The sequence below is a fragment of the Parus major genome, chromosome 1A (genome assembly GCF_001522545.3).
Source record: "Parus major isolate Abel chromosome 1A, Parus_major1.1, whole genome shotgun sequence".
Taxonomy (NCBI): Eukaryota; Metazoa; Chordata; class Aves; order Passeriformes; family Paridae; genus Parus; species Parus major.
The window spans coordinates 46,878,371-46,897,318 of record NC_031773.1 but is presented as its reverse complement, the minus strand read 5'-3'; the positions used below and the strand labels follow the sequence as shown (position 1 = coordinate 46,897,318).

Sequence of the window (18,948 nt, the reverse complement as noted above, 5' to 3'; positions counted from 1 at the left end):
GGCCAATGCAGAAAGCATCAGACTGGACCAAAACCAAGAAAGTCTTCCATATTCATCTGGTAAGAAGTCTGTACTTATACTGGGTAGTAGAAACCTATGGGTACACTAAAGATAGAGAGGCATTGCATGAGATCACATTAACTTCTTGTCATAGAAATCAACTTCTGTGCTTTCTTTTGTTACATATAGTGATATTCTCTGGTCCTGATTCATCTGAGAGATTGGTTTATTGAAAGTATTTATAAAGTTCCACCGCAGTTTACTTATATATCTCCTCTTGCTAACAAAACATGAGGGAAAAAAACCTACTTCAAACACAACCACTTTAATTACTTTGTATCTTGAGACTCATTAAAGTTTATTCAGTGCTCAAACACTCCTAATTCTACATTTCAAAAGATAGTAATGTCTTATTTTAGTGCCCTGCATTACTTTAAAGTTGCACTCAAAAACGAATCAGGACAGGGCACATGAGAACATACAGAACTCACAAGCTTGAATGCAACATACTCCCCTATTTATGAACACTACTGACACATCTGGGGATGGGGGAAAGTAGCATATTTTCATTCACATTACCTAACCAAAGTGATAAAAATGCTTTAAAAGATATTAGGTAACAGACACAAAGACACAACTGTCCTCAGTTAAGAAAATCAGACTTCAATTTTTAAAGGTTGGACAAATCTGTCTTTAGAGAGTCCAAGCCATATAGCAAAATCTTAAGTAACTTGGTTTTGTTTCAAGATTTGAGGGATTCTTCCAGTTGCCTACTTAAGTTCAGGTTCAAACTAACAAAACCTCTGATTACATATCATGGATTTTATCATTCCTCTTTAAATGATTAGCTTCTGCAGATGGGAATCCTGCTAGCACTCACATTTGTCCTGAGAGATGATTAGGACTGAAGGTCTCCCATTTAACTTCTGTAAATGTGCTGTGAGTAATTAGACCTAAACAAAATACTGTCAGTTCCATTAGGGCTCTGAAAATAAGGTCAGCACTTCTTAAGACGGCAGAAGCAAGAACAGATACCTCAGCAAGCACAGTTCACGTCAACCTACCAACTCAGTAAGTCTCCACTGCTTTTAGCAAGTTTAGGAAATAGCCTAAACTTCCACATAATAAAACAAGCTATTCACAGTGGCATTTTCAATGAGAAGCAGCAGCATTGGCTGGGGGGGAGGGGCTGCAGTACTCAACGTCATCCCCTGACAACCCCAGCTGAACGCAGGTTTAATGATGGGACACTGGTTACATTGGTGGAGAGAAAGCCCTTCACCAGGGTGAAGTTCCACATTCCCTGGGGTACCTGCCCCCAGCTCAAGGATCCCCTCATCAGGGCCAAGCCTTTTCATAGCAGGGAGCATAATGTGAGAGAAGAAATGACTACTCTTCTCCAAAAGTAACAACTCTTACAGTGTGATTCATTCCACAGGCTAAAGATCAAGGTGTCGGCTTACTCCTAATATTGATGAAAAAGGGTAGTCACCCTATTTGTAATGAGCTAGCATTATCTCATCTTGAGAAACAAGAAGTCAGCAGCTAGCCTCAGGTGATAAGTAGGGGGCTTCCTTAACAGTACTTTTAACATTGGGACACAAGTTTAAAAAACAACAACAACAAAACAACAAAAACACATAGAAAAGAAAGAGGAAAAGCAGTTGTGCTTACCAGAAAGGGAATATCTTAAAAGAAATGGGCGGGGGGTGGGGGGAAACTAATTAACGCTTTCAGCTCATTCCCCTTCACCACTGCCTGGAAATTCTTTTCTGTTGCACACATCGCCTGCCTAGGGCTTTTTGAGAGACCCTTGCACATCCTCACTGATTACTTCCCCTACTCAGGGAGACAGACTGTCCTTTACCCTAAATGCTTTTATCCTCTTGATGAGGTCTCTTACCCAGCTGGATCCTGCTTCCTTCTCCCACTGCAATCTCTGAGCCTGAGAGAAGACACCTGGGGACCTTCCACTTTTCCTAGGAAAGAGATTTAATCCTTTCATATCCTAGCATGGGGCTGAAGTGATGCACATCTTCCCCCAACCTGAACACCTACGGTTACAGTCCTGGGCAACAGACGTCCCCAGCTGAAAAGAAATCAAAGGAAAGGGTTTTCTCCACTGTTTTCTGCTCTTTTAAAAGCAGATAGATAAAGAACAGAGGAAAGCCCCATAGGGGACAATCCTGCCGTAGCCAAACAAAATAATGAGGCTTAAAATCTCTTCTGTATCTATTCTTAGCTAAATCACATCCCAAATGTCCTCTACCCTCAGTTTTGCAGGATGCACTTAACTCACCACTCCCCACCTCCCAGACTCACAAGCAGTGTCCAGTCCCACTTGGTCACCCCCACTCCTGCTCTCCCTAGGGCCAGAGGTCCACAGGAGGACACCTCAATGGTTCTTACGACTTAATCCTCCAAGGGGCCTGTGGGGTGATTCTAGGTTTCACTTCCCAGGCAAGCTGGGTAGTGACTCAGACAAACCAACAGACAGTATTGTGCACAGACAACGATTTTTATCTTCAAAGTGCTTTACAATCTTAAAAATTCTTACTTCCCCTCTGAGAGAAAAAAAGAAGGAAAAAAAAAAAAACCCTAAACATCACCATTGTGATGGAACAGAGATGCAAAAATGCCTAAAAGTTCTTTCATGTTGGAGCAGAGGCAATGGAGAGGAGTCCTGTGGTGCAGCAGTGCTTTGGATTTAGGGTTGTTTGTGGCTTTTTTGGCTTTTACACCAAAGATCTGGATTCGAATCCTGTTTCACATCACTCCAGTAGGACAGAGGCTCTTAAGCTGTGGCCAACAGGTCCCTTCCCCAAGGGCCATGGAGCTGGGGCTCTGAGAAGCAGGTGGCAGTACATGGGTGTCTTCCAAGAATCCACTTGCTTGTTCAGACTGCAAAAGTGCTGCACAATTAATTATACATCTGTGCTACAAAAGATCAGCTCTATAACTGCAGGGGGTGCTATTCATCAGCCTTGAAACATATTGGCAGAGGACAGCCAGGGTCCAGTAGTTGAAATAAAGAAATAAATAACTACAAAAGCAGGAGGTGCTCTGGGTCCTTAGGAGTGAAGTGCAGCAGCAGGACCCGAGTGACCCTGGAGTGGAGAGAAGCCTGGCCCTGCAGACAGTCGGGACGCGGTGCTTTTCACAGGAGTTTCATGAACCAGAGCAGCAGAGAAGCCGCCGGTCATCGGGGTGATCGGGGTGAGATGCGTAGGCAGAGCGGTGGCAGCAAGGAGCCTGCCTGACACCTGCCCTTTTCGTTTCTCAGCCCTCCCCTTTCATGGAGGCAACAAAAACACCACATTCCCAGCTGTGAGAATCCAGTCCGAAGTGGCTTCACCAAAGGGCAAATGCAGAAGGACCCCCTTTTGCTCATCCCTTTCTTTTGAACCCCTCCTTTCCTGGAGCAGGCATTTAGCAAGTACAAATACACCACAACATTAGGCATCCTTCCACTGTCACTCTCCACTATCCTTCCTCCTCCAGACACGCACACTAACACAAAATGATGGCTTCCTCAACAGACTGAATGAGCAAAGCCCTCGCACTGATCCTTAATTGTCTGCGCTTTACTCTCTTGCTCCAGTCATATTATATCACAAAACTCAAAGCAGCCCACCCACTGCCCCCATCTTTGTCCAAAATCTCAAGTGAACAGTAAATTTGACACAGGGGAAAAAAAAATTACCAAAGAAGGGAGGGGCAAGCTAACCCCCCAATTCCCCCCCACCTTTTTTCCTCCTCCCCTTTTTTTAATTTTTATTTTTAAAAATATTTTTAAGGTTGCTCTTTGCTGATGCACCCACATTGCTATTGTGCAGCTGTCAGTTAAAAAAAACAACAATCACCAACCCCCCCCAAAAAATGAAGATACTGAAGAAATCATATCTCGCAGCCCTTGAGAATGTGACCCTGAGGCCTTGCCCTTCTCCCTCCTGATGCACCCACATATCACGGGGGAATGGCAGGCCCCCTCCCCATCCACCCCCGTGCTACTCTGAGCCTGCAGAGCAAGAAAAAAAAAAAACCCAACAAACAACACATCCAAAACAAAACCAAAATAAATAATAATAAAAAAAAAAATCATCAACGAGAGATACAGGGGAAAGAAAAAAAAGGGGGGGGGGGCACCCCCCTCCCCTGCATATGCATAAACCCCATAACCCATTCATGTCGGTCTCGCAGGAGCCAGACTGCAGCGAGCAGCCAACAGCTGGGGCCTTTGAAAAGGGACAAGGCGAGCGGCTCGCCGTGCCCAGCCAGGGGCTCCGGCTGCCCCCGGCGCCCGCAGCCCCCCCCGCCCGGCCGCAGCCCCCCACCCCGCCGCGGGCAGCCCGGGCGGGCACGGCGGCGGCGCGGGGGCGGGTGACACGCACAGGGCGCCGCAGACACACGGCCGCCACCGCCGCCGCCGCGCGTGGTCGGCGAGAGCTGGCCTCTGCAGGGCAATTTTCCACTCTCAACTTTCAGGGAGAGGGAGAGAGAGATAAAGCCCATTTACTGTACCTTTCTGGCATCTTTCTCAGCTTTCCCTGCTGCTTCTCCCCACCCCCTTCCGATTTATCTCAGCTACTGGTTTTATAAACCGAGAGGGTGGAGGGGGGGGGGAGGGAAGAGGAGAGGAGGGGGCTTTTTTTCTCTTCTCTCAGCCTCGTCTGCACCTTCTGCTTGAGCCCGCCGGTGAAGTCACAAGACCGAGTCTCTGACATCACACAGAGCCCACAAACGCCGGATTGTGACTTCACTGCAGGGTAGAACAGGGAGGAATAGGAGAGGGGAGGGGAAAAGGCTCTTATTCAAACACATATCTGCAGTAGTAACAAAGGGAACTCAGGAAATGGCTGGCCAAGAAAATGGCTTTTTTTTTCTTTTTTTTTTTTCTTTTTTAATAAATCATACTCCCTTTTTTGTTGTGGCGTTTGGGGTTTTTTTTTGTGGTTTTTGTTCACAAATAAACTTTGTGACCACGGTGGAAATACCTTTTAAAAGTAGCCTGGGCAGGACAGACAGCAAGCGCCAGTCCAGGCGCCATCCTCCAGCGCAGCACAGGCACCAGCAGCCCTTCTGGGACAGAACCACCTGCCGTGGCCCCTTTGGACCTGCCGGGACTGGAGCAGGATGAGGTGCTGGGGGGAAGATCAAGGGGTGGCAGTGGCCACAGGAGAGGCTCCGGCGGGGGCACAGCAGGGGGGATTGCAGGGTAGGGATGGAAACAGGCAGATGCTGCAGGTTGTGCCTGAGACACACGGGGAAGGCAGCGCTGAGAGCCACCGGGCAAGCAGGGCCACGCAGAGTGAACACAACTCCGTGCCAGAGGTCTTGGGAGCTGTGGGCCAGGCAGAGGTAAGGCTCCTCAATGGGCACTTGGGGTTTTCTCCCCCGACCTCAGGATCTGAAACCACAGCTAAAGTACAATTTGGGAAAAAGTGGTCAGAGTAAAGGTAACAAAGTTGTATGTAAGGCCTAAGCAAGGCAATAGGGAAAAGAGTGGAGTTTTTGATTCCCTAGTGTATTTTTAGGTGCCCTGGGGAGGGGAAGACAGACTGGGGTGGATGAAAGAAAGGCCAGGAGACTTTGATGTACTCCCAATACAAGGCAATGCTCGGATGTTGCTCTGGGAGCAAAAGCTGATGATATAAGACTTCTGTAGTCATTTCTGAAATGAAGCCTAGAAGAAAAAAAAAGGCTTATTAAGTAGCTATTGGCTTAATGTGACCTGGAAAGTTGTAAGATTTGGGCCTTTTTTTTTTTGTTTATTCAGCTGGTATATCTCTTTTAACATCATTTTCTCTATATTTAACACCACCTCAAACATGTCAGTAAATAAGCCCAAAAAAATAAAAATTCGTTATTTGTGTTTAAAATGGATTTTTTTTTTCACCTTTTGAAGCAAGGCAGCTCAAACACTTACACTGTGCTAATCATGCCTGAAGGCCAAGAATTCAGAGGAATAAGTCAAGGGCACAGCCACAGCCAAGTGAAAATAAAAAATAAAAAAAAAAAATTAAACTGTGCTAATTGCAGATGTTATATTTATGAAGTTATTGGAACTGCAGAGCCAAAAGGAAGACAGCTTGTGATCCTCACAGTGTGTCCACTCCTCTCGCCGACCTCCATCCCTGCCCTCATCAAGACCTACAAAGCAATTCCCATCGCCGTGTGGACCTGGAAGGGAGAAAAACAGCACTACCATCATAGCCTGCCCTTTCCGCAACCTGCCAGTGAGGCAGGAGGGAAATCTGTATGTGGAGCGAGTGAGAAGCGAGGAGGAAGCAATCCAGATTCCTGCCATGAACCAGCTGGCACGTATATTCCCAGCTCGCTGCTGCTGGACTGTGGGAGCACCCCAGGAGTGCCTGAAGTGCCCCAGAGCGCTGGCACCAGCACTGGAAACCCAAGACACTTGCCGGGAACTTTTGTACCCCAGCAGCTCTGTGTGCTTCCAGCACAAAATCCAGGCATCCAGAAGATAGTCTTCCAGGCTGAAGCTGCTCCATGGCCAAAGCCTCTGTTCCCACATCTACTCTGAATCCCAGTGCCTTGGGGCATCATCCCAGCCCTGGCAGAGCCACAGTGTTAGGGAAGATTTCCCCTGTTGTTTTACAGTGTCTCCATGCCAGTACAGCAATAAACCAGGCTGCAATGGATGGAATGAACTCTCCTGCCTCTGCTTGTGAGAGGGAGGGAGAAGGTATGAATTGCAAGCAGGGAGGTCCCCATCCAATCTCATATCCTTCAGCAAGTCCTGCTCCTTGTTTGGCCACAACTTTACTACCATTTTTATATCGACTCCTTGCATTTTTTTATCTATTTTTTTCCACCCTGCTGGCTGCATGAGAGGAAAGCTCCATGTTTATCCCACTCCTTTTCTCTCGGGGAATCTCTCTCAACCTGCCTGTGGCGGGGAGGCAACATGGCTGCCAACATGCCAGGATACAAGGTGAGGAGGTGAATGGGGGAGAAAGGGAGGCACAGGCATTTGCTGGGAAGAGGAATAAAGAAGGGGGAAAGAGGAAGGAATCTAACATATACACACTGACTAGCATGGGCTTGCTCCAGCTTGGCCCACGTTGCAATTACCTGACTTGGAGGCTGGCCAAGCCTCCCAGGTTAAGTCCCTCTGCACTTGTGCAAAATGCTGTCAGAGCTGCCGGGACTGTGAATACTCAGGGCTCCAGCAGCATGCCTCATCCAAAAAGGGAAAAAAAAACAACAGAGACAGGGCAGGGACTGAATGGGCTTATTTTCACACAACTGCAATTGTTTTGTTGATGCGGAAAGGTAATTAAAAAAAGTTCTGATTTCAAACGTGCCACAGAATTCCCAGAGCCCGGAGGCTGCTGCTTAGAGGCAGATTAATCACACTGAATTCTCCATCTAGATATTGCATGCACTCCAAACTCCCACCGCTAATAGCTCTAATATTCTCCTCAGCGTGTGCATGCTGCTGGTGTTATGTTCCAGGAATATTAATTCCCCAACTCGAGCTCCTTTTGCTTGCGCATGTACCCTAAAGGCTTGCTGCCGGGCACCGGGAGATTATGGAAAAGAGAAAACAGGGCTAGAGGAGAACCAGGGTGCAAAGGTACTGGCTGCAACTCCTCAAGGAAAGTCATTAATGTTCTTTGGATAAGCAAGCCGTCCAAATAAAATCTACCTGAAGGCCAAGTTCTTTAAACAAAGACAGCCAACTACACACGCACAAGATGGTTGAAATTAAAATGAGCTCCCAGTGCTGGCTTTGTGTTACCCGTTCCCACTACCCTGAGACTTGCTCAAAATCTCAGTCCTGTTAATTGTTAGCTCTGAACTAGCAGTTTCATTTGTGTCTTCTGCTGGTGTCTTCCCCCATCCCCCTTACCCCCAAGCAAGGCTTCGTGCATCTAAAACTCTTGCTGCCACACGCCAGTAACAGTGAAAATATAGCACATTGTAGTGCAAGCACCCGAACAGCAGGCAGCACTTTACACAGCAAGTCCCTTCTACCCCTAACAAAACTGACAGGCCAGGGGGTTCACAGTCCAGCTCAAGGCATCCCCAAGATCTTCATTCCACACAGAAAACAGGAAAGGGAAAGATGAAGGCAGGAGAGAAACATGTCATTTTTCTTGCATTCAACTAACTGCCATTCCTGATAAGCAAGTCAGAGTGTGTGTGTGAGCTATGTATATGGCCAAAAGGCCAGCTGCTAAGCTTTAAAACCAATGCATGCTTGGGAAGTACATTTAAGATGCCTATGATGTAATTTTCAAAGCTGCTAAATGCCCAATGCTTCTAGTGCTGTTCAGCGAAGACTGCAGGTAGTCACCAGATTAAAACACAGTTCTCTAAAACTGGCCATACAAGAACTCTGGAAATTACCACGCAGAAGAGACTTCAAAAACGGATGGTGCTGGTCATGCTTCCATTTAGTAGGATTACTCGCTTGACAAGAAGCTGTCATGGGCATGATTTTCTTTGTCAAGCAGTCAAAAAATGTAGCTCCACATAATGTTAATCAGTGTACTCATGTCAGTACTGGAAAATCAAAAGAGGTTTGCCCCTTTTGTTGCAGGTGTTTGTGATAAGCAAACCAGTAGGATACCTAAGTCATGGGTTAAACTGGATGTTTAGACCAGCCCATCAGCTGTTTTCACAGCAGAGAACACCTTACCTAGTCTCTGGACTAAAATCTGTAATACCACGGGTGCACAGGCATAGGTGGTGGCCCTCTCCATAATTATGGCAGGTCAAAAAAGTAAAGGCATATTTTTATGGCTAAATATTTTACAGGGGGGCTGTTGTTGCTGGGAGAGAAAAGGATAGGAACATTTTTGAAGCTGCTTCTCCTTGCTATCTGTACCGTGCAGGTCTACAATCGTATGTACGCCTTGAGCTCTCAGCCAATTCCTTAAACTTGGCTTCTGCTGCAGGGAGGGAAAGGACAGGACTCCAACTGAGGCACCGTCTGTGTAAGGCCCTTGGGGCTTAACTCCGCTGTAAGTGGGCAGGGAGAGGCATGGGCTTCCTCCACCGTGATAAACCAAGGCACTGGCATCACTCTTAGTGTAGCTTAGGTGCAAATCTGTGATCCTCTTTCTCTCTTTGTGCACAAAGAATGAAGCTTATAGAGAAGCTGACATCTAAATCCTCAATATTGCACATCTGAGATAACCCCGGTTGGTTTTGTTTTTCAAACTCAAATATACGAGAAGGGAGAAAGACAGAAGGATTTCAACCCTTGTCAAACCCTGTCACCAGCCCCCTGTGTTACAGATCTGTGAACTCTCACATGGGATGAGGGCTCTTTGCTTTTATCTCCCTGTGCAGAGTGTGTCCTCAGCCCTTTGCAAACAGATGTTTTGCCCTCTGAAAGGGAATAGATGGGGGGGAAAAGAGAGCATGAGCATAGGGGAAAGAGAGAGAGAGAGAGCACCAGTATGAGCATGAGCAAGAATGCTGTCTGCAGATGTCAATCAGGACTTCAGTCTAGGTCTAACCTGCCAGTCCTGCAAAAGAAGGATACATGAATTTTCTAGTTGGATAGTCAGTGTCATCAAACAAGAAAATTGTGAGGTTTAGATTGTAATGCAGTCTCACATTCAGTAAAAAGGCCTTGCTACATGGAGATGATGTGGGACTGAGGAGCCTATTCCTAGCACCTTAAAAATTAAAATTTCACTACAAATAACCCAAATGAAATGGTCAAAAATAGTACAGCATTTCAGACCGTTTTTGTAGAGCACGGTAGTATTTGGCAAGGGGAAAGTGATTGTAGGTAGAATACTGTCAGGTTTGGGGAAAGCTTTCTCTGCATTTAAAAAAATTATACGAAGGAAAATATTCTTGGGAATGAAGTCTAATGATTACATGTATGTGGAGTGTCATCTCTATCTTGGCGTTTAACAGAAATCAACTCCCCCATGCCAGCACCCTCCCCTCCAGCCACCCACCCTGATATTCTTCTTCACCACTTCCCACCCATTAACCCAGTACCTGCAGTGCAGTGTTCAAGTGGGACTGGCGGAGCTGCTGCCGCTGTCATCTCCTCGGAGCTGGCAGTCACCTGCCAATCTCGCCCCCACTTCCTCCTCCCTCCTGCTCCCCCCCACCCCTCGTCAGTGCAGCTTTCCCTGGGGATAGATCTCTCTCGCCCCCCCTCCAGCAGCCTCACAAATAACTACTGTTAACTCAGTGATATCACCCTCCACGGTTTTTTAATTACCAGCCGTCCACAGGGCACGAGACTCGCACTTAACAGGGAGAAACGGGCCAGAGAAGCGGGCTAGCAACAGGGCGTCGGAGAGTTTGGGCTGATGTGGGCTTCAGCCGAGAGACGGCTCCTTGTGCTCCATCGGCATGGCAGGGCTGGCACAGGGAGCCTGCAAACCCCCGCGGGACACTGCCTCACTGGGCACGGGCACACGTCATGTGCCACTGGGCTGGGGAGAGAGCGGGACTTGGTCCTGCAAGGGCTGGTGGGGAAAGCTGCTCCCGCAGGACAAGGAGATGCTCTGCTACACCAGTTGAGGAAGCATCATCCAGGACAGAGTTTGTTTATACGGTATTTTAAATGGAAACCAGAAAAAAAAGGGGGGGAGGGGAGAAAACAGAGGAAAAAAAAAGAGGTGCATTTCTGTTCGTGTATCATCAAAAACATCTCTCTTTTCACATATGAAAAGGCCTTCATTTTTTCCTTTGCAAGACAATAGCCTTATTTCACCTTTTTTTGTGTGAAAATTCATCGGTCTGTGGCCCAAGGCTTTTTCTTAGCCCTTTATTAAATGGACACGGCTTACTGAACTTTCAGACAACCTCTCCACCTAGTATTTGTTTGTTCACACCCATTTACACTCTCTTGATTTTTAACAGGTCTGAATAAGGCTTATTTTTTTAAACACTCGGTTAATGAAGTTTTATCTGAATAGTCATAAGCCTATTAGTGCTCAAGTTGTGCATCGAATTCCCCCTCCCCCCTAGAGGTTAAACAAGACCAGAAATCCTTTTGTATTTGAAATAACACGCTGGGAAGAAAAGAAGCAAAGAAGGATAAAAAAGCCCAAGCCCCCCATTAGATCCCTTTTAAATCAAAAAGAGACTCTAGAAAAGGGGCACAACGCAAGGCGCTTTCCCCCTTCCCCCCTCTTCATTCTTCTCCTCCCTCCTTTGTAGGTCACCTTTACTATGAAGACATTGATGCTTCGAGTCTTCTTTAGCTTCAATAAAGGAGTAAGTTCAACATCCCAATCAGGTAACCACTATACCCCAGGTGGGCAATGAACGGGAAGGGCCATCTGGGGAGGGAGGCCCCTGCCTAAGGTGAGGGCTGGGTCCTCAACACACGAGTGGGACTGGGAAGTCTTCTCTGGGAAACAGCAGGCGCTTTTGGAAGAGGACAAGTTTGACAGCATGGCACTGAAAATGCCGAGCTCGAGTGGAAAGGGAGGAGACAGACAAGCAGCACTGAGGGATGGCCCTGACGCTGGCCTCTGCACCCTGGGAAGGACTGAGGGCAGCAGTCGAGAGGAAGAGCACGGCAGTCGTGGCCTTGGAGTCCTTTGGCAGCCGCCCCTCCATCCCAGCAGAGCATCCTGGCAGACGAGAGAGCCCCTGCTCCCCTGAAATAAACAGCAGCCTTCCCAATGCTTCATTAAACTAACACAGCTTCCCGCCATTGCCCCGGCAACCGACACAGGCCTCCTGTTTGCCAGCTGGGGGAATTAAAGGAAGCCTGGCAGCCAGCCCCTGGCTCCTCCAAAAGCTCCCCTTACACAGCCAGAAAGCTTCCCCTGGCAGGGGAGGGGACCAGGTGGCTCCCAAGGTGCCAACTGAGATGGGGGAGTCCTGCCCACCCCCACTCTCGCAAGCTACAGTCCCCAGGGAGCCAAGGACCCTGCCACTGCCACCAGCACTGCTGCTAGAAGGTGGCACAAAGCTGGAGGGCTAACCAAAATGGTCCCCGAACTGGAAGAGGACTAAATAACCCCTGGATGGTCCAATAGCACAAAGGTGGAGACTGCTCACCTCCACAGCATCACCTCTGTCCAAATGCGATCAATAGTTCACGTTAATTAGCAACACATTCCTCTTGCTGCCCATCCACCAGCTGAGTGAGCAAATTATATCCTCTTTGTCCCTGGTTTGCATCCTTTTATCCCTGGTTTTCCTCCTCTCTCTTAAACTACATATACTGGGGTAAAAGCCTTAGCATGACCCCCCCACTCCCCTCAGCCCCTTGGTGGATGAAGAAGGCGCCACAGACCACCAGCTGCCCCACCCTTTGCTGCTCGCCCTTAGAGAAAGCTGTTTCAGGGAAACTTCCAAATGGAGCTGTGTTGCACCAGCCTGTGGACACCCTCCTGCTCTTCTACCTCTTCTCAATCCATCCACTTAAAACAAGTAGATGGGCCCTTCAGCCAAAGCAGAGACACCCCTCCATATGTCCTCAGCAAAGGAGCTATGCCCAGATCTCAAAAATCAGACCTGCTGGGCTGGTGTAGGTGCTTCCAGCACCTTTTCCCACCACAGTTCCAGGACACCAAAACCACAAAGGAAGCTCAGAAAATTGGTGAGGAGAGGAAAACGTCTCACTTCAAAACAAGAACGAATGAAGCAGTACTATTCACTTGCTTGGGCATCCACATCTGTTTTGTCCTGTTTTCCATGACTACTGGCTGTGAGCAGAGGTCTCACAGGGAAGAGCATTAAGTATTTATTTCAGCTCTCAGTTCTGTCAGCTTCTGATGCCACCAACGTGTTTCGATTCTGCTTGAAAAACTACATTGCTTTTTTATTTTTAATCCAGGGATCCCAAAACAACCATACAAAGGTACCTCCAATCTCCCCAACAGTAGCCTAGCTTTCCACAGCTCTGCAGTACACATTTCATAACAAACTTAACTCTGCCTGGAGAGACCCATTTCAGTCCCACCTCTGAACAATCTATGCCCTACTCCTCTCTTATTTGTGATATTTAGCTTTGTGGAATACTACTTAGCTACATTTAGAACAATTAAGGGGGGAAAAAAAAGGAGGAAAATAAAGAAATTAGTACATTCCAGATTCTGGCCACAGCTCTGCACTGTATGAGGAAGTGGCACATGGAAAATGTGGAGCTGTTTACAAGCATTAAATAACACTCTATAGCAATCTTGCAGAGGCAAATATAAAGGTATTGAGTCCAAGCAGCCTCACAAAAATTAGCTCAGCGATCCCACCTCAGTGACAGAAGACAGCACTGTAGTTAAAGGTGTTTGAGCAAATCTTGAGCAGAGGGAAATAGGGGTAGGATAACACAAGCACCTTCCTTCAGTGCAAAGCTCTCAAAAAGAACAGTTACAGATGTGAAAAGTGAGTCTTTGAGGTTAAAGGGACTTAAATTATAGTGGGAAGAATACTGCCTTATCTTAGATGAGGGATGTAGAGAACAGGGGGCACTTTCCACTACTTGCAGGAGAATTTAGTGGGGGAAGATGTGTGTGCAGACCCACTGCAGGTAATGGCCATTAGACTGGGGAGTCTGGTAAAAAGTTGCAGGCCTGCCAGTGGTCCTGGTTTAGCCATGTCTTCTTCTCTGGAAGTTTTTGATGTTCTCACCTTCTGGTTCTCACCTCATGTGGGGCTCTGACCTCGCAAAAAAATCACATACACACACATTAAAAAAGGCAGGTTCCTATTTCTTAAGCTTTCCTTTACAGCAATAAAAGTCAGATCCTGGAGATTTAAAACCAAATGCTTTCCCCAAACGTTTTCCCCAAAAGAAAGTTAAAAATTATGCTTCTATTTGTTGGGGTTTTTTTCCCCTTCAGGTATTGCCGGGGTGTGAGGAGAGAGGCGGCTGGCAAGTCCTGAGGCAAAGAGAGATCTGCAACAACAATCTGGAGCGGTCTGTGCCCTGTCCCCACCTCTCCAACTGGGAAGCACTTGCAGCCTGCTGCTGCCAAACCTACTTTTATTTTTTCCATGCTCCCCACTAATTAAACCTTCAGTCAGGTCTGCCTCTCCTCCCACCTGGACTAGATCAACTCCCTGCTTTCACATTTTTTTCATTCTTCTCCAGACCCAGGAGATTTAAGTTTCTCAAGTCTCAAAGTTCCCGGAGGACGGGGTGGGTAAGGAGCGGTGTCTTGGCTCAGGCGAAACACGGTCCCCCTCTGGCTGCCCTCCTCTGGGGCTGGTTTTCCGAGCAGAAGAGATCGCTGTCAGCGAGCCAAAGGCGCGCAGGGCTAGGGGAGGCGCTGGTCTCCGTGCGCGCACCGCGTCCTCCTTCCTCACTGCTGCCATACATGATTAATCATCCCTGAGACACGCCTGCTGCTTCCCTCTGGCTCTCCAACAACCACAACAGCGGCGGCAGCAGCAGCTGAGAGCACAGAGACCTCCTCAGGTTCCCGGCCCCAGCCCAGCGAGCGTTTCCCAGCGGGGACCTCTGATCCTCGCACTCATCTCTCCCGCACATGCCGGTCCTGCCTCACGGCCTCGCAATTAATCGTTCCCCTCCCCCCATTTTCAAACTCGGCTCATCTCCCTCCCCTCCCCCACCCCCCCTCCATCTGTGTCTAATTGCATTTCATCTGTAGTCATTCTCTGGAAAACTCACCGGGAAGGTGTCCAGGAGACTAGCACAAGCTTAAACACGCGCTTGCCACGGGGAGCAGCCCGCCGCTCTGCTGGGGTGGATCAGGGGCCCGAGGGAGCCGCTCCTCTCAGCAGCCCACCCCTGCGCTCCCTGCTGCGGCCCGGCCAGGGGATGCGGTGCCTGCCGGCAGCTGGAGAGAGGCGGCAGGGCAGGCAGCCAGGCAGGGCCGGTGAGCGCCAGCGGGGCAGAGGTGAGGCTGCTCAGATGCCAGCTCGTGCTCACCGCGGGAAGCATTTGCTCCCCTCCTTCCTCCGCCGAGCAAGGTCGGCCTCCCCGTGGGCTCTAAGGCCAGTGAGGGGCAAAGGCAGGGGAGAGGCAAGGTCTCACCGTACGACCTGCCCCCAGCGTGATCCGGGGTCATCCCTGGCTTCTGGCTCCGCAGAACGATGTCCCCATCCCCACACAGGCACCAGCGATGTTCCTGCCTTGACCCGGGCACACTTAAGCCCGACACGTCCCAGCTGTGACTGGTATGGCAGGTGCACCCCTGCTGGTCTCACAGCTCCACAGTCCCACCCCATCACCTTGCTGCTGCTCTGATCCTGCGCGGCCTCCTGTAAAATCCAAACATTTCCCAAGGGTTTGTTTGCCCTGCGAAGGGAGCGATAAGCCGGGCTCTGAGCGGACAGCACACTGGGCACTGCACACCGACTCATCCTGTAGCCACTCTTACTCAACACTGCCGGAGGAAGCAGCTCAGCTCTTAACTGCATATGAAAAATGCCCACACAGAAGAGTCAGGAACAGTGGGTGAGCCATAAACTCACACCCCGGCTTAGTGCATGCCAACTTCCTTGCATCAATGAGCCTAAGTGCCCAGTGGTTTCACTGAAAGCAAGGTTTCCCCCTGGAGAGGTAGACCCCAAATGTGAGCTATTTTAAGGTTTTAGACCTTGGGTAGAAGATCTGCAGCCCAAGGGCTGGGCACAGACCACAAGTTTGTTCTGCATAGGCTGGAACCGCCTGACTTCACACATCACTGCGTGTGAAGCTATGGACTGATGTGTGGCTGCCCAAAAGCCCAGCTTGGTTCTCAACAAGGGGAAGGCTCTCCACCTTTTCCACCAAGAGTCGGTCTTCCAGCTGTGGGAGGATAGGGAATAAAACACTAACCTATATAACACCACCTTCAGCTTTGTCCATTTGCAGCCAAAACTCTGAATATAAAAATTCACAGCTCAGATGAGGATGACAGATTTATTTCAGTAGGCCAGCAACTTAGACACAGACAAAACTTTTTCCATTTCTTTTTGCCATCAGCTCTACAAGCAGATCTGCTTCTATCCAGACAACAGTGATTACATCCTGACAAATCCCAGGCTTTTCCTTTTACTTGCCTTCCTTTGACAATGGTCACCCACCAAAATCAGTTCAAGAGCTACAAACACAGGAAAAAGCAATTGAGTTACTACGGCTAACAAGTTACCTTTCGCCAGCTGACTCACAGAAACACTGAATCAAGCAACCTCCTGATAGTTTAGGCAAACATTTTACTACTTAGTGCAATGAAGAACGCAGTCAAGCTACTATAGCCCAGATGATAATTTATAATCTTACTGTGGTAAATAAACTTGCTGGCCATCATCTGTTCAAATGTTTTGCTCTGCCAGTATCACACTGAGTCAAATCTTTTGATTCCACCAAATGCCACAAGCCAAGTGCATTCCTGCAGTACAACTGCAACGCAGTTTGCAGTGAAGATGCAAAAAAACCCCTACATTTTTATCCTTCTAAACCCCTTCTCCAGACAATTATCCTCATGAAAAATGCCACATTGAAGCTGTTCATCTCCACAGGCCAATTCAACACAAAAATATGTAAATGTATCTTTAAATAAGCATAAAAATGATCCTTTTTCCTCATTCTTCCTGAGTATTGGGCACTGAACCTAGAATCTGAGGAGTCTAGGTTTAGTTCCCAGTTTTAATGCAGACTTCCTGCACCATCTCAAACTGTGCACAACCCAGCTCTTTATGAAGCTATAAAATGGGGACGGTACTACTTTTGACACAAAGCAAGGTAAAATACATGCACCAGTGCTTCTATTTTGTAAAAAGCTCTATACAAATGACAAGGGTTGCATAAATAACTAAATATAAATATACACATCAGATTCACATCTGCCCCAGAACTCTGACTCTGTAAGGTAGTCTACAGAGAAGGGTATTACCCTGATGCTTTCCCATCTAAAGCAAGCAAATACCTGTGAGAGAACAGACAGCACTTCATCTGCAGATGAATTTTACCTGCTTTCAATCCTAGTTCAGAGCCAGAACATGCTGGGAGCAAACAAAATCCATTACAAGACAACAATTTATGACAAATGAGATCAATACATGGACTGAGGACCATTGAACAGGTTCCCCCATACACAGCAAGATGACAGAAACTACCATCACCCTTACAAACTCTTGCAGAGGTCAGTTGGGTAACACAGAAACTTACCTGTTCTCCCACTGCTAGTGGCACTCTGCTCCGTGTCAACACACATCCTCCACACCGGCAGAGGAAGTTCTTACTGGCATTGTCTGAACTGTATCCTTACAGTGCAATGACTGTCAAACCCTGTCTCATCAGCACAGAGTTCTCCTTATCAGAGAAGGGATGCACAATAGGGAAAGAGAATTACGTACACACAAGCAGTGTTTCTCCGATGCTCAGCATAAAAATCTAATCAAAATTGTACCAGAATGGTGATGTGAAAAGCACCCTGCCAAGTCAGTAATAAATATAAAATTCATATCTTACATTTCCACAATGTATCACCTCTCATTCCGCAGTACTTTACGCATTGTTGGGACTCAGATGAATCCCCAAATCAGAACAGATTTGTATTGGAATCTAACATTTTTTTGGCTTCACATTCATTCAAATTACAGCCCTAAGCGAAAGCAGGATAACAGGCACTTAAAATGGCCCCTTGAATGCGGCAGCAGCCATTTTAAATGGGGCCCAACTCCTTCCAGCCGCCAGACTGATACCCTGAAGATCATCCCCCACCCACCTCTCACTCCTGAGCCCTGCATGAGGTCCTGTTTCCCCTTCCATCCACTCTGTGGCAGAGGAAAGACAAAAGTGGTTACTTCAGGGTGCATAAACAGCGGTTTCTCCCCAGTAGGCCCGATTGAGGATATCCTAAATCCAAACACAAACCATCTGATTTTGGAGATTGCAGCCACCAAAACCTGAGCAAGTCTCAGATTTAAAGACAATATAAACCCCTATATTTTTGATTTTCACCCTTCCCAAGCAATACCACTGCACAGGTATTACACACAGCATCTGCAGAGATCAAGAACTCAGCAGGAGTTGAGCAATCAGCAATAGTAACAGCTTTTCCTTTTATGAAGACCTTGTGAACTGGGAGAAAAGTAGAGATGGCAAGGAGTGAAAAGTCATAGTCCACCTCCCTGTGACTCATTATCTTAACACCCATCACTAAACTCCTCCTGACAGATGCATTTGCCAACTAATCTGATGGAAACACTGAGCAGTGCCATTCTTCCTTGTCCTATCAATATGGCTATATGACAAAACTGCACTGATTTTTGGCCCAAAGTTTCACATTCTGAAAGACAGATGCATAAAAGACAGAAGGTGTTAGAAACCATGAAGAGCACTGCAAGTGTTAATAGCAGTAGGTAACTTAACACAGAAATACTGATTGTAGTCCTTCAAGCATACCATACATAATCACTGCATGTCTAAGTAGGAAAAGCATCTTCTAAATGCTCAGCTAAGACTAAGGTGTCTAAACAAAGACCAGGTTTTCATGACTGTTCAAAAGCCTTGAGCAGTAGGCGTTCAGTTGTAAATTCTGATATTGCCTCTAACAAGCGACAGATGATCTCAAGCCCCTCTGCCTCATCACTAGTGGTAGCACAGCTAACTCAAGACGGCAGCAGTTCAATGCCTTGTAAGGTTTCCCTTAAAGTTTTGGAGATCTTCATATTTTTCATACTCTTATCTATTCACTTCTTGGGGCACTGTGTACAAACCAAGTTGGAAGAAAAAACCCCTTGGAAGCCATAATATGAATGGCATAAAGTGGTGCCCTCAAAGCAGGAAAAAGGAGTTAGTAATACTTGGAGATGCTTCCAAAAAGAATTACATTATAAAGGTAGGAGTCTTCTGTAGCTCCACGTACATTTATCTGTATCTACACTGATGAAATCAGGACAGTTATTTCACCTCTGGCAGCAGAAACACAGCTGCAGCAAAGGCAAGAATCGGCTCCTGACATTAAAAAACACCCCAAACCCTTCCACAATGTCATTTAGCTTTACAACGAAACGATAAACTATGCATCATTTGTC

General features: G+C 47.4%; 1 protein-coding gene across 5 annotated transcripts in view; it reads right to left on the bottom strand.

Moving 5' to 3' along the window:
* The window catches only part of TCF20 (transcription factor 20), a 130,900-nt gene that overhangs the window by 72,383 nt on the left and 39,569 nt on the right, over positions 1-18,948 (bottom strand). The window contains exon 1 of one of the 5 annotated variants that reach the window (XM_015628370.3): positions 4,522-4,689. The exons of the other annotated variants lie outside the window; for them this stretch is intronic. The gene's annotated coding sequence lies outside the window, so the exon portion shown is untranslated. Of the gene's footprint in view, positions 1-4,521; positions 4,690-18,948 lie in introns of those variants that run through there. 5 annotated transcript variants of the gene reach the window in all.